General features: G+C 39.9%; 3 non-coding genes and 1 pseudogene across 3 annotated transcripts; all 4 read left to right on the top strand.

Annotated features, from left to right (window-relative positions):
- Positions 1-8274: 8274 nt before the first annotated feature.
- Positions 8275-9712, top strand: LOC106905736 (uncharacterized; annotated as a pseudogene).
- Positions 9713-14508: 4796 nt separating this feature from the next.
- On the top strand, positions 14509-14591 carry trnal-uag (transfer RNA leucine (anticodon UAG)). The gene has a single exon. It is a non-coding gene; the product is annotated as a tRNA-Leu (tRNA).
- Positions 14592-14889: 298 nt separating this feature from the next.
- trnal-uag (transfer RNA leucine (anticodon UAG)) lies at positions 14890-14972 on the top strand. Its single transcript has one exon. It is a non-coding gene; the product is annotated as a tRNA-Leu (tRNA).
- Positions 14973-15270: 298 nt separating this feature from the next.
- trnal-uag (transfer RNA leucine (anticodon UAG)) lies at positions 15271-15353 on the top strand. The gene has a single exon. It is a non-coding gene; the product is annotated as a tRNA-Leu (tRNA).
- The last annotated feature ends 48 nt before the right edge of the window (positions 15354-15401 follow it).

Below are 15401 nucleotides of genomic sequence, written 5' to 3'. Positions count from 1 at the left end.
GGGCCAGGTGTCAGAAGATGTAAGTGAGTCTCTGTGAGAGGGGGTACTTGAGAAAAAAAGCAAAGACTCACTGATTGAATTGTTGGTGATGATTAAATGCAGTTGCTGTGTTCAGTTAGTGATATAATCACACTTTTTTTGTTTAGTTAATGGCGGAACAACTTCCTTCTAACAGGAAGACTCTCCAGCTTAGAGAGAACGGTCATATTCTATGACCTGCTAAAAATTAAGAAGACTAAGAAAACAGAAAATGCAGAAACACTAGGCTGGGAGACATTGTATGAGGCCATTTAAGGAGTGTGTGCTAAAAAGAAACACATTAAGAATCTGAACTAGAAAAGTTCATATTCTTTGTATCTCTAACAGCCAGTGAGTGAGACACAGGTAAAATTAAAAGACCAATTAACCTGATCACTTTTTTTCCCAAAGGTAGGAAAAACCAGAGCACCTGGAGAAAACCTATGCATTTAGTTAAAAAGTGTGTGTCCATTTAACGAGTATCTCCAACAGTTAGTGAGCGAGAGACAAAGGCAAATTTAAAAGAGCCCACTTAGCCTAATCACTTATTTAGGCTACCATTCGAGTTTTTCCTCCTGAATGGTAGTGAAAACCAGAGCACCTAGAGAAACACTATGCATCCTATTTAAAGAGTGTATCCTGGAAAGAAACACAATGCTCAATACAGATAGGGATTTAAGTTATTAATTAATGAGTTAATCTAAAGTTGATGAGGGAACTTTAGAGTTCTCATCTATTCAGCACTCCCGCCAAGTTGCCCGCTACCTTTTCTCTGCTCAGTTTCCCTGAGAGAAAGTTTCCTGGCTTGGGGTGGGACGGGTACTCCAGCATGTGCTGAAGCTTAGTCCTCATTCTCCTGTCTGCCACCACCTCCACTGGGTCAACAGGACACCCCAGGACAGAGCTGGATTTCCTCAGTCTCTTCCTGTCAGCAGTGGAGATGCTGCTGCCCCAACAGACCACTCCGTAAAAAATGGCTGATGCCACCACAGCATCAAAGACGGTCCTGAGAAGAGCCCCCCACACACCGAAGGACCTGAGTCTCCTCAGGAGATGTAGTCTGCTCAGTCCTTTCTTGTAGAGGGCAGCTGTGTGGTCAGTCCAGTCCAGCTTGTTGTTAAGGTGAACACCGAGGTACTTGTAGGACTTCACGATTTCAATGTCCATTCCCTGAATGTTCACTGGCACAGAAGGAGAGTGTTTGGACCTCCGGAAGTCCACCACGAGTTATTTTGTTTTTCCTGTGTTAATCTGCAGACAGTTCCTCTGGTACCATTCCATAAAGTTCTGAGTCAGTTCTCTGTACTCCCCATCATCTCCATCCTTGATGAGGTCGACGATAGCAGAGTCATCCGAGAACTTCTGCAGGTGACAACTGGCAGAGCTGTACCGGAAGTTAGCAGTGTAGAGGGTGAAAAGGAAGGGGGCAAGGACTGTTCCTTGTGGAGCCCCCATGCTGCAGACAACCTTGTCCGACTGACAGCCCTGGGTCATCACATACTGTGGTCGTTTTGTGAGGTAAACCAGGATCCAGGTGATGAGGTGGTGGTCCAGACCCGTGTACTCCAGCTTGTCCTTCTGTATCATGGGCTGGATGGTGTTGAAAGCACTTGAGAAATCAAAAAACATGATTCTCACTGTGCTCCCAGTATTCTCCAGGTGAGAAAGAGAGCTGTGTAGAAGAGTTGTGTAGAGGTGGATGATGGCATCCTCCACTCCAATGCCAGGTTTGTAGGCAAAGTGAAGTGGGTCCATAGATGGACTCACCAGGGGGCGGAGGTGGGCAAGAAGCAGTCTCTCCAAGGTCTTCATCAGGTGAGATGTCAATGCAACCGGCCTGTAGCTGTTGAGTTCTTTTGGGTATGGGCTCTTTGGCACTGGTACCACGCAGGATGTCTTCCACAGCTGTGGGACTTTCCCTAACCTCAAGCTGAGATTAAAGATTTACCCGGTCACATCACACAACTCATCTGCACAGGTCTTGAGAAGCCTTGAGCTGATCCCATCTGGACCTGCAGCCTTCCTAGTCTTTATCTTCCTGAGCTCACTTCTCACGTGAAGTGCTGTGTATGTCAGGCTGGATTGGTGGGGTGGTGTGCTAGAATGTATGTCAGCAGGAGAGATGTTTGGAGGTGACTGTGTATTGAGAGTAAGGGGGGTGAGTATGGGAGAGGGGAGAGGAAAGTGTGTCGGTCTTGCCAGACAGGAAGGTGTCAGCAGTGGTGCCTGAGTAGTGGGGGGAGCAGCAGAGTGATCAAACCTTTTGAAGAATAGATTGAGTTCATTCACCCACTTCTGGTCCCCACAATTCTCATCTACTCAGCACTCCCGCCAGGTTGCCCGCTACCTTTTCTCTGCTCAGTTCCCAGCCTTCTTCTTGCTAGGGGGCTTTGGCTTAAACTGATTTAACATTTCTGGTGTTAAGAGTTTGTCATCTTTAAAGTCTGGCTCTAACTTGCCTTCACTCAGAGTCAAAATTCTTCTCTTGGGTAGCTGGGAGGTTGTTTCAAGGATGGATGGTAGAAATGTGACTTGTTCACTGTTGGTTTTCACTTCAACTTTGCTTTGATCTGTAGGTTCTTCCAAAGCAGTATCTTCTTCTACCTTGGCCTCTTTCCTCTTTATGGATTCCTTCAATTGCTCGTGTTTCATCTTCTCACTGAAGTACTTTTTTCTCACCTGAAATGTTTTTACGGTGACTTGTTTTATGTGATGTTGATCCCTCTTCCTGTTTTCCATTAGCATCCTTATCTCTGTATTTAAGCATCTGTTTTCTTCCTTCAGCTTTCTCCAATCAGACACTGTGGGTTCAAATATATTAACGGACGGTGTTCTCAAGATATCTGTCAGTAGCACAGAGAGGAGTGGCCACACACATGGATGCTGAAAGGTGTAGTAGCTGTGATGTACATCACACCATCAGTCCTCCTTTCAGAAGATCAAGGCAGGCATGGTTCCAATGGCCAGTAGAAAGTTGGTTTCACATCACCACAGAGCTGAAAAGTGGTCTTGTTTGATTGAAGTTGTTGGGTCATCTGCTAATTGGAGCACAGACAGAAAAACAATCACAAAAACAAACCACATTTTAGGGACTAATCAGTGTAATGATGAATAAGTATAAATTTCTTACCTCAAGAATGTCAAAGACATCGTCACTTGCAATTCCCAAAGTTTCTTGTAGATGATGCAATACGTTGTCTGGCATAGGCTTCACCATGGCAACAGTTTGGTTTACTTGAAAAATAAAACAAGTCTTATTTTAGTTCATGTGCTCAATTACAATATTATTTTAATTTAAGATAGCAAGACAGTCATTTTAATGAAATCAAACTAGGACTACTTAAATTCACCAATCAAAAATAGCGTTTAAAATATCCTGGTAACAGTGTGGAATATCTAACCTAGGCTTTTAGACTCATTGCATTCAAGTTTTTAAATTACAGCACATCAAACACCCTAAAAGTTAGTGAAATATTAGGCGGAATTGCCCTTTAACCATTTCCCGAATCAGAAGCTACGAATGAGAAACCACCTTAGCTATGTTAAAAAACGGAAGCTACCAAAAACTCGTGCCGATATTATTTTTAAGCCACAGCTATGGTGGTTAATGACTGTTCAAAGCTCATATTCACAAGAGCGTCTCTTTAACCCGCGGGTGAAAATTGGCATATCACCACATGCTAACTAGCTTCACAGTTAGCTTATCTTAGAAAGACAGACAACTTTAAACTTACCTCTCAGTACAGCAGCTCTAGAGGTCTATACACGTAAAAAAAAAAAAAAAAGTCCTCCATCTTCATCCATGTCCAACGGAGATTAGAGAATTTGCCAAAAGAAAATCTTATAAAAGTACATAGATAATAGCTTAGTTAGGCTGTTACAACTGAATTAACCGTTAATCAGGGCAGTTAAATGATCTCTGGCGTTGCCGTTAGTGATGTGCGGATTGATACTGAAATATCGATTCTTCCGATACCAGAACTTAATTCTTTAAAATCTATTGTCAGATCCAAGGATCAATATTTTCAACACTTTAGTAATTTGAGATAATGTAGATTAACAAGAGCACGTTAGAAAGTAACTAAATTATAACTAAATTATTGAGATATTGCCTAAATGAAACGCTGTTAATGGGAACTATTTTTTCTTCCGCCTGATAAGTGTGTAATGTGTTAAGGACGTAATGCCCAAGCGCAGCGTGCTGCTGATGCTCACTCACTCAGAAATGAACATGTTGACAGATTATAAAAGTGACATGGAGCTATTTCAGCTGTCATTTTATAGTAGTTTTAATAATTAAACAAGAATGTATTTAGTAGGGTTATTACTTTCCTAATTTTCTTAGTTTTTTAGTTTGCAACACCATTTTCACATATTTTGTATAGTAAGCGAGATTGTTGTCTCAATGTACTTCTGAGTTTAAAATGAGCGCATCAGTACACACAGTTCTTTTTATGAAGCCAATATATGGATACAAAAAATAAACTTAATTAAGAAACAAATTAACTGTCTTTGCACAAAGTATGGGATCTGTATTGCCAATAGCATCTTAAATTTTACTCGGTATTGGATTGGAAAAAAAATCTGTTGTATAAAACATTACTACTACCTCACTGACATTTTGGGCGCTTTCCCATTTGGATTGTATGATGTCATAAAAGGGGTGACAAACATGATGAATAAAATATTGTTCAAACTAACTTATAAAGTGAGAATTTGAAATATAAACCATAAATTAAAATAGTTATCATGACATTGAGCTAATCAATGTTGTTGATTCTAATCTCATTGTGTGGGATATGAGCCATTTCAAATCACACATCAATAGAAATTTCATGACATGTCAGTAAGAGGTCCCACATCTTGCATCAAGAAGATCAAATTAAGAAGGTCCATAGCAGATGGAAACATGCCAAGAATTATCTTGATATATAAACTGACATTGTCTCTGAAATACTGATATTGTCTCTGAAATTGTTGTGTTAAATGTCAACCGTTTAAATATTAAATTATAATTTTCAGTACACTCTGCCAACTTATACAAGAGTAGCCTATAAGTTGTATAAACTGAACATCACTGATACTCAAAAATATCACTATTCTCATGCTATTTAACAAGAATTAGGAGGTGGTGATTTTTTCAGAAAAGCAAAAAAGTTATTTTTTTTCATCCTTAATGTTAAATAAAACAGACATTCAAAACAAAATTAAGTGTGTTGCTTTTGTGTTATCAAACGAACTGCCACGAAGTTCATTTGATAACGAACTTTGTGGCAGTTTGTTATAAAAAAAAACACTCTTAACACCCAAGTAATTGTTTATAAAACATAATCTCTTTTGAAATACTTCATATGTGCTTAAGCAATTTACAGTTGGTAAATTTTTGTAAAATCAGAAGTTTACTTTGTGGCACTTTGCTACCAGAAAACCAGCTCATCCCTTAGCAACTCATTAACACCAAATATTGTTATTGTTCAAAAAGCATAAGATTTCTTCTGCTCTTTTGAAGGTAATGGTCTTTTTTTTATATTAACATTTTTATTGAGAAAGCACATTACGATACAATTATATAAGTATACTGATTACGTTCACATTTTTACATGCTTTCTCTGTTTTCTAATTTTGACAAGAGAAAGAAAGAAAAAAACAAAAACAAAAACAAAACAACAACAACCAAAACTTAAATGGGAGCGGCGGGGCAGCCTGAGTACCAATCAATAATTGACATATCAAATTAGAGCATAAATCTGAATGACAGCAAGGTTTACAAAAAATCAGACATAACAGGTTTGACATATTCTGTCCACTTTGACCATATCTTGTAGAAAGTGTCTCTTTGCACATTAATGACAGTCTCTCCAGTACATATATCTCTTTCACTACATTTATCCAGTCATCAGTTGTTGGAGGTTCCCGTTTAAGCCATTTTCTTGTGAGGGCCTTTTTGCTCCCGGCCAGTAAAATGAACAGAAGTTTTTGATCGTTGTAGTTCAGTTTGTCAACTGGTATGTTACATAAAAATATGCATTCAAAAGTTAAAGAAAAATTAGCTGTGAAGATGTTCTGTAAATAATTATGGATTTGAGACCAATATTGCTGAATGGTTGGCAGTCCCAGAAAATATGGAAATGATTGGCACCATCCCTTCCACATCTCCAGCAGGTAACACCCCTTCCCGGGTATCGTTTCTGCTTTGGGGTTATGAAAAATCTTATAATATTTTTCCAGCAGAATTCACGCCAAACCTTCGATCTTGTTGTTGTCCATGGTATCTTACAGATGTGGCCCCAATCGTCTTCTGAAATTGTCAGGCTGGCTTCTTTTTCCCACTTCACTTTAATATAAACAGTGCTGTCCTTCTTACACCGCAGGATGGCGCCATATAACCTGGAAATAGTTTTGCCTGGTTTTGATTTAGTTAGTAATATAAACGTTTCCACAAATCTCAGATTATGTAGATGTACTTTTAGCTCTTTATTAAAATAATTTCTGACCTGTAAAAATCTAAAAAAGTCATCTGCACATAAATCATGTTTTCTTTTCAGGGTCTCAAAACATTGGAACGTCCCCTTATGGACAAAAGAATAGTAATTAATTAGGCCTTTTGAAATCCACTTCTTGAATCTATCATCATGTTGATTTGGGATGAAATCCGAATCATAAGTTTAGAGGCATTTTCTAAACCACAGATTCTAATTGCTTTGTTCCATGCAGATATCATTACTTGTGATATAGGTTCATCTGACAAATTAATTTTGCTCTATAATTTTGTGTCAGTTATTATGGCTTTATCGGTATTGTTTTGACCGTTTTCCCTTCCACATTTTTCCATCCTGCAGTGTAATCCGGACAGCACAAACATATCAAAGGTCTCAACTGAGCTGCACAAAAATATTCTCGTAAACATGGAAGCCCACAACCCCCTTTTTCCTTTTTTAATTGTAAAGTTTTGTATTTGACTCTGGCTTTTTTCCCTTTCCAAATGTATTTGGACAGCATCTTATCCCATTCTACAAATTGTTTTGACGGTACGGGAACTGGCAGGGATTGAAATAAATACAAAAATCGGGGAAGAATGTTTAATTTAACTGACTCAATCCTGGAGTGTAGGTCTAAGAAAGGTATGGCGTTCCATCTTTGGATATCTGACTTTATGGCTATGTTCAAGGGGGCATAATTGGCTTCAAACATTTCATTAGGGTCACGATGGATCACCACCCCCAGATACCTAACACTATCCGCCTCCCATTTCCATTTATAGCAATTTTTAATTTCAGCTGGTGGGTCATAATTTACCGTTAGTACCTGTGTTTTGTTCACATTAACCCTGTACCCTGAGTATAAACCGAAATCTGATAAGATTTTCATTATTTTGGGGAGAACCTGCGTAGGATGAGCTATAACAAGCAACAAGTCATCAGCAAATAATGCCAATTTTTGCTCCCCTCCTATGGTCCTTATTCCAATTATATCCCGTCTCTGTCTGATCCACTGGCTCAATGGTTCTATAAACAAGGCGAAGAGGAGTGGCGACAAACAGCAACCCTGTCGAGTACCTCGCTCGAGTATGAATGATTCAGTAAGGTCTCCATTAATTTTGATTTTGGCTGTTGGTTTATTATACAACCCAGATATAGTATTTATTATAGATTTATCAAATCCAAATCTCTCAAGAACCTGATATAAAAAGTACCATCTCACAGAATCAAATGCCTTTTCAGCGTCTAAACTTAACACTAAAGTCTCTATCTTTCGTCTATGAACCTGGTTCATAATATGTAAAACTTTCCAAATGTTATCTTGAGTTTGTCGATGTTTAATAAAGCCTGTTTGCTCATTATGTATTAGTCCTGGTAGGACAGTTTCAAGTCTCTAAGGGTGCGTTCACACTGCAGCCTGAAGTGACTCAATTCCGATTTTTTTGACGTAATGCGACCTGTATCCGATCTTTTCATGGCAGTGTGAACAGCACAGGTCGGATTCTATTTAGAATGTGACCCAAATCCGATTCGTATCCGATTCAAATGCGACCTAACTTCCAGGACAAACGCCACTATTCTGAGTGCAGGAAGAAACAAAACAACCATGGCAACCCTGGTATCCATGACAACCATGGCAGACGATAATGCGGAAAGCAGTCAGTGGAGAGAAAGCGAGGTATCTAACTTAATAAATATATGGGGGGATAGGTCTATCCAGACCAAACTGGAGGGATCTTATCGGAACCAGGCGGTTTTTACTAGCATTTCACAAGAAATGACCGTGCGTGGGTATAGACGTTCCTGGATCCAATGCCAAAGAAAAATGAAGAGCCTCCATAAAAAATATAAGGAGGCTAAAGACTCAAACAAACGAAGCGGCAGTGGACGTGTCACTTGTCCATTTTACAACGAGTTGGACCGCATTTTAGGAGACAAGCCCAGCGTTCAACCTTTGGACCTACTGGATAGCTGTTGTGCCGAAGAGGAGCAGGAGGAGATGAGCCCAAGTCCTGCAGCTAATACAGCTAGCAGCACCGATTCAGGTGAGATATTTACACATAGGACTATATTGCACTCATGGAAAAACAGGAATGCTACTTCAGTTTTGGCAATTTTATTTACCCTGGGCTTTATCCTTTGGAATTTTTCTGTCTGAAGCAGCCGGGTATTAACTCACAGAAAAAAGTTGTTAGAAACTTTCTTCTTCTAGTTACAACTTACGCTATTTATCTTTTAAAAACAGTGATGCAACACGCAGCTCAGATTCTGTAAAACTTCTGTGCCTGAATAAAAACTAGGCAGAATGTCTTAATCACATTAATAAGACAAATAAGATATATTAAATAAATGAATAAAAGATTTTTATCCATAACCTATAATAATTTAAATAAAATACTTCTAGGGTGTAACACATATTCATTTTTTTACATATCATGATCTCATGTGTATTTACATATTATGTTTATAAAGGTGATGGGACACTTGCCTCACTGTCGACACCTGCCTCTACCTCAGATGAAAGTTCTTCAACAAGAAGTGAAGATACAGCCTTTAATAGCGGTGCATCTTCCACATCCACTGGCTGTAAGATACTATTTATTTTGTCCAATTATAAACAAACCTTCTACTAACTAAACTGAGGAAGTATTTTGTTAAGGGTGCTTAAAATATATTTGGTATTACCATAAATATAGTTTGAATTGATTGCAGTTTTAAAGTTTTTCTAACTGTAATACAAAAAGATAACATATAATGGTTTATCTGATCTTTCTCTTAATACAGCTACTTCTGCCAAGAACAGAAAAAGAAAATCAAAGCTGGAGGCTACTCTTGAGGTTTTTGCTGACAAGATCAGTACTGCCCTCAAAAGTGAAGATGCCGATTTTTTGTTGAAGATGCAAGCAGCTCAGCATGAGCACAGTTCTTGGAGAGATCAAACCACCCTCCACAGCAACCATTTTACCATACTCCAATGCCGCCCTCACAGCCTTACAGCCCAAGACAGCATCCTGCTCACCATTCCTCAGTTTCCTATGACTTCTGCTCCATCTCCCACCATTGCTGTGTCCTATCTTCAAGACTTAAGTTCACCACTGCACTTCAATAATGCTCATCCACATGCTCAAAATCTCCCTGAGCCCTTTTTCCAGACACCAGCTGATATGTGAGCTCATTCTCCACCCTTTCAGTTTCAAGATGAGGATGAAATTTAAACCAACTTGAAGTACTTTTGAACAGTACTAACATTTGTTTTGTAGGAGGCACTTTCACTGAATGTTACTCAGTTGCAATGCAATTTTGAGATGAGCAATATTTGTAAAATACTTTGTTCTAATGTTTTCAAAAACAAATTTTAAAAATATTTATGATTTTTATTTATTTATTTATTTTAAAAAAGGTGGTTCAGAATTGTACTCAGAGGCACAGGTTTTTCTTCTATTAAAAAGAAATAAGATTATTGAAAATGTAATTTTTGTTGGTATTCAGGGTTGTGGGATGTTGGGGTTACTCTCACCTTTTGTCCACCAGAGAGCGTCCTGAGGGTTTTACCTGGAGGGTTGGCCTACAGCTCCGGTTCCAACGCACCTGATGCCAATCTCCTCAGCTCCTATATTAGGAGTGAGTCGCTGTCACTTCACTGCCAGAGTGTCACCTATGTTCGGTACTTCAGGCCCCAGAGTTTTCATCTCTGTTCTGACCGTGTCTAGAAATTCTCCCAGTGAACCTTTGTGTGCTTCTCCCTCAGAGATCCGAGATTGCCTGTGTGCCCAGCAGTGGAATTTCCCACTTACCTGTCCGCCCTCCGACGCCGCCTCTCCAGCCTTCCACTTCCTTCCATCAAACCCTGGACTCCCCAGACGCCCTTTCCCCCCCTCCCGGCTCGGACCCGCTTCCGTTTACTTAAAGAGCCCAAACTGAGCCTGAATTAACCTTACCTGCCCTCCTGTGTTCAGAAAGCTGACGTGAGCCGAGTGAAGAGATCCAGGACCTTAATAATACCTGTCATCTTCCTGTTTTTTTTGTTGTTTTTTTTTGTTTTTTTACAATAAACCACTCACAATAAACTCCTGTGTTCTCAGTTGTGTTCTGCATGTGGGTGAGAAAATTAGAATCCAACATGACAATTTTGTTATTTATTAACGATGTGGTTACATGTAAAACACTTAAAACACCATAAATAAAAATGTGATAACATGTTAAACAGTTTAACTTTGTGAATAAAAATGTGATAACATGTTAAACAGTTGAACAATATAAATACAGCTTTTAATTCAACGCTGCCTACTAAAAGAATCAGTGAGGGCTTCTCTGACTCTTGCAGGTTGTATATCAGGTAAAGAACCTCCTTCTGCTAATCTTTCGAAGGGAAGGACAGGTGCAGATTCTAGGTAGGCCTCACTGTGCAATTCAAATATTATGAAGTGTGCAAGATGCACTGATGACAGTGTTGACGGCAGAGATCTCCACATCAAGCCGTTTGCTAAGACATCTCCATCGACTCTTAAGTTTGCCAAATGCACATTCTACAACCATCCTTGCTCTGCTGTGGCGCTCATTGAAGTAGCGTTGATCTGTTGTTAATGTTCCAGTATCCGCATGTCCCTTCAACAACCATCTTCGAATGGGGTAGGCTGGGTCACCTAGCAGCATTATAGGCACTCGAACACCCATTATCTCTTCAGTATTCTAAAATTTTACAGTAAGCAAAAATAAAAAGAAATTGAAAAAAAAAAATCAAAATTTTCTATTACTATAACTAACTTCTATTACTAACACAATACCAAATACTTACTGGTGGAAAAAGATCCCCTTTCTCTGCCAGTGCATAAACGTGAATTTTTGAGGACCCTGTTGAATGAAAGATTAAATGCTCAAATACGTCATTGTGCCTGTCAAACGTATAACGCTGAGTGGAGCGGTCGACCGCTCTTAGATGGCCGCCCTCAATCTTGTCAACAAAAATAGGCGAGAGCTGTCCGTGAGGCGTGGGAGGTGCCAGTATGAGGTCGCGGCAACCCTTGGAAGGTGCCGAAGTCAGCCGAAGGCAGTGACAACACTGACCGGTATACCCGAAAAAAGTGGCACTAATGGCAGGTGTCAGAGGAAGTGCCAGTATGAGGTGCCGAGGTCAGACGAAGTCAGTGACAACACTGACCGGTACCCCCGAAAACAGTGGCACTAATGGCAGGTGTCAGAGGAAACTTCAGTATGAGGTGCCGAAGTCAGACAAAGGCAGTGACAACACTGGCAGCTAGCCCCAAAGACGAAAGGAGTCGGCTGGATTATTCAGATGAACATTAGTGAATAAATAGGATGAACGAATCATACATGATATACAAAAAGTGTAGGAATTCAGCTAACATAGGTCTTTCTGCGAAAAAAAAAAAAAACCCTGAAAAATTCTTTCTTCTTCGTCTGTCTTCAAGTTCTTCTTCAATAGTTATAAAGCATCATGGGATATGTAGTCCATTTGCCGAAGCCAGTGGCAACCATTGTGGCAATGTCTATGGTGGCAACACTGGCAGCTAGCCCTGAAAACAGTGGCACTTGTGACCAATAACGGCAGGTGTCAGCGGAAGTGCCAGTATGAGGTGCCGAGGTCAGACGAAGGCAGTGACAACACTGACTGGTATCCCCGAAAACAGTGGCACTAATGGCAGGTGTCAGCGGAAGTGCCAGTATGAGGTGCCGAGGTCAGACGAAGGCAGTGACAACACTGGCAGCTAGCCCCGAAAACAGTGGCACTTGTGGCGCATAATGACACCTGCCACTGGAAGTGCCATTAGTAGGTGCGGTGTCACGATTTGCGCCTGCTTTCTCTCAACCGTGTTTTAGAAAATTTGAAGTGACGTGGAGTAGAATAACCAATTCTGTCTGATGTAGTGAACAAGCAAACAAACAAAAACAATTACCCTTCACCAAACTGAACAATACAGAGTTTTATGGAATCTGTAATAATTTCATAAGTAATCCAGGCTTAGTTTGAAACCTCCTGCTCGCTGGTCATCTTGGAAAACATTTTCGGTCTGTTTCCCGTTGGCCTCCAGATGTTTTTTTTTTGTTTTGTTTTGTTTTGTTTTCCTGAATGTAATTCGCTTCTACAGTAAACTCTCGTTTCAGGTCGCTTTCTTGTACAGGCACAAACTGACGTTTGTTTTGAAGGGAAACAGTGTTATGTATGGAAGCCGGAGAGTGCCATTTGTAGGTGTCTCAGCTTTCGGGATTAAATGTAATGTGACAAAGAAGTAAGGCTACTTGTTACCAAGGAAGTCTATTTTGGCTCGTCTGCTGGTAACGAGCTCTTAAAGGTCCTGCTCCGCTGGCGGCAAACAAGGAGGAGGCAGATGAAAGCTTGTAGAACTTTATTCCTTTTCTTGGCAAGGTGAACAACGAGCTGCACAGCTAGAGTCTCTAAAACTAACACACTCAGCTCTTTTTCTTCTTCTTCTTCTAACCCCCAGATGCTGATCTCTACCGCCCCCGTAGGGAAAGGCTGGGCCTGTAACATACTGGAGAGTGAAAGAAAATAAAAATGTGGTCACGGAGGAGTATAATTCTACATTCCTGAATGAATTCTGCATAATTGCTAAATAAATAAATAAATAAATAAATTCTCTCGTGTGGAAAAGTTGTAAATTTGCAACACATTTGTTTTTTTTGTCTTTTTGATTATTAAGGGTATACATTTATAATATTACACCTGGAATATTCTCTAACATTGTAAAGCCAGCATGATAAATAGTCAGCTTATTAAGATTATAAAGTCGGACATTTGGTACAAAACATACCATAGATCTTATTTAAGTGGTAAATTTTTAGATATACACACACAAATATTTTCCTAGAGATGCTGTTCTGACACAGAAAATAACTCACATATATCCTCTTACATTTTGGAAAATAACCAGACATGTATCTCCTGAAATTACCACCAAACCTTAGAGAACTTTTTGCATTTTTTTTGTTGTTGTTGCAAAAATGACTTTATAATGTACAGTAAGAGAATATTCAAGTTTTAATATAATTAATTTATTTGTTTATTGATGGACAATTATAATTTTTTCTTGCAAATTTATGACTTTCTGCTATCAGAAAGTCATAATTTTTTTCTGGAATAGATTTTTGCAATGTAGCCACATTATTATTTCTTTTATCTACGGTGCAACAAACATGCCGTTGCTAATACTCCCTTGTAAAAGAGGGCATTTTATGTCAAGATGTGCAAAGCTAGCAGAGACATACCACCTATAAACATGTGTCTCTGTAAATTAAGTGAAAGATGGTTCAAATATTAAGTTATTAGTTTTTATGTGACAAAACATGAAAACATTTAGCAAGTGTGAACTCGCTTGGAAGGTATGCCGACTTAGACATTGTAAATAGTTCACAGCATTGCTAAAACCTCTAACCACATATTTAGTTTCTTTACTTAGACTGGAAATAAACAACGGTCTCATTCTGGAGGACATAAGAAACAATGTCATTGTAGTCTCCAGCTGAAAATAAAACACTGTTCCTTTGTCGTAAATAATTACCTTTAATGTATTCTGGAAGGTTTGCCAACAACCTTCCAGACCGAAAACCCGATCCATATACTTGCCCGCTTTTCAGGATCAGAAAATCCTGAAATTTTTGCATGTAAGAAAATCTGTTTTTGATGTAGTCTGTTGTCAGTCGGCAGTCAGGCAGCAGAGACACTGGAGCTTTTTCTGCTCCCACGAAAGAATGATAAATCCGTCAAACACGACCTCAGCTATTATAGTTTACGGAGATCTGCAAATCCAGCCTGGGTCATTTCCCAAGATTGGAAAAGGTAAAAGGTAAAGGTAATTTTATTTATATAGCACATTTTCAGCAACAAGGCAATACAAAGTGCTATGCAGGAATTAAAAGAACTTTTGCTCGTCGCTATGAGCAAACGTTTGGCATAGTCCTTAGTGAATTGTCAAGCGTTCTTTGCCCTTCAAGCATACCGCACACAAAGGCATCTCACCCTCTGGTGAAGGAAGTCAGGATGGCCGAGTGGTCTAAGGCGCTGCGTTTAGGCCGCAGTCTCCCCTGGAGGCGTGGGTTCAAATCCCACTTCTGACACACTTGCATTAATTTAAGAATGAACAAGTCTCAGTGTCTTGATACAGGCAAAGCACAAGAGTTTCTGGTCATTTCTGCCAACAACCGTGGGAGATGTTCAGTGGTTCTCAAAAACTCAACACATTTACTTACACTGGTGGCATGGAAGCAAACACAACTTGCTTTGCTCGCAGAAAATGTGCTGACTTTTGCTCGTCGCTATGAGCAAACGTTTGGCATAGTCCTTAGTGAATTGTCAAGCGTTCTTTGCCCTTCAAGCATAGCGCACACAAAGGCATCTCACCCTCTGGTGAAGGAAGTCAGGATGGCCGAGTGGTCTAAGGCGCTGCGTTTAGTCTGCAGTCTCCCCTTGAGGCGTGGGTTCAAATCCCACTTCTGACACACTTGCATTAATTTAAGAATGAACAAGTCTCAGTGTCTTGATACAGGCAAAGCACAAGAGTTTCTGGTCATTTCTGCCAACAACCGTGGGAGATGTTCAGTGGTTCTCAAAAACTCAACACATTTACTTACACTGGTGGCATGGAAGCAAACACAACTTGCTTTGCTCGCAGAAAATGTGCTGACTTTTGCTCGTCGCTATGAGCAAACGTTTGGCATAGTCCTTAGTGAATTGTCAAGCGTTCTTTGCCCTTCAAGCATAGCGCACACAAAGGCATCTCACCCTCTGGTGAAGGAAGTCAGGATGGCCGAGTGGTCTAAGGCGCTGCGTTTAGTCTGCAGTCTCCCCTTGAGGCGTGGGTTCAAATCCCACTTCTGACACACTTGCATTAATTTAAGAATGAACAAGTCTCAGTGTCTTGATACAGG

The sequence above is a fragment of the Poecilia mexicana genome, unplaced genomic scaffold, assembly GCF_051168715.1.
Source record: "Poecilia mexicana isolate PSO_F unplaced genomic scaffold, ASM5116871v1 scaffold_6, whole genome shotgun sequence".
In the NCBI taxonomy this organism is placed as follows: Eukaryota; Metazoa; Chordata; class Actinopteri; order Cyprinodontiformes; family Poeciliidae; genus Poecilia; species Poecilia mexicana.
Note: the sequence above shows the minus strand (reverse complement) of the source record. Positions and strands in the feature narration are given on the sequence as shown.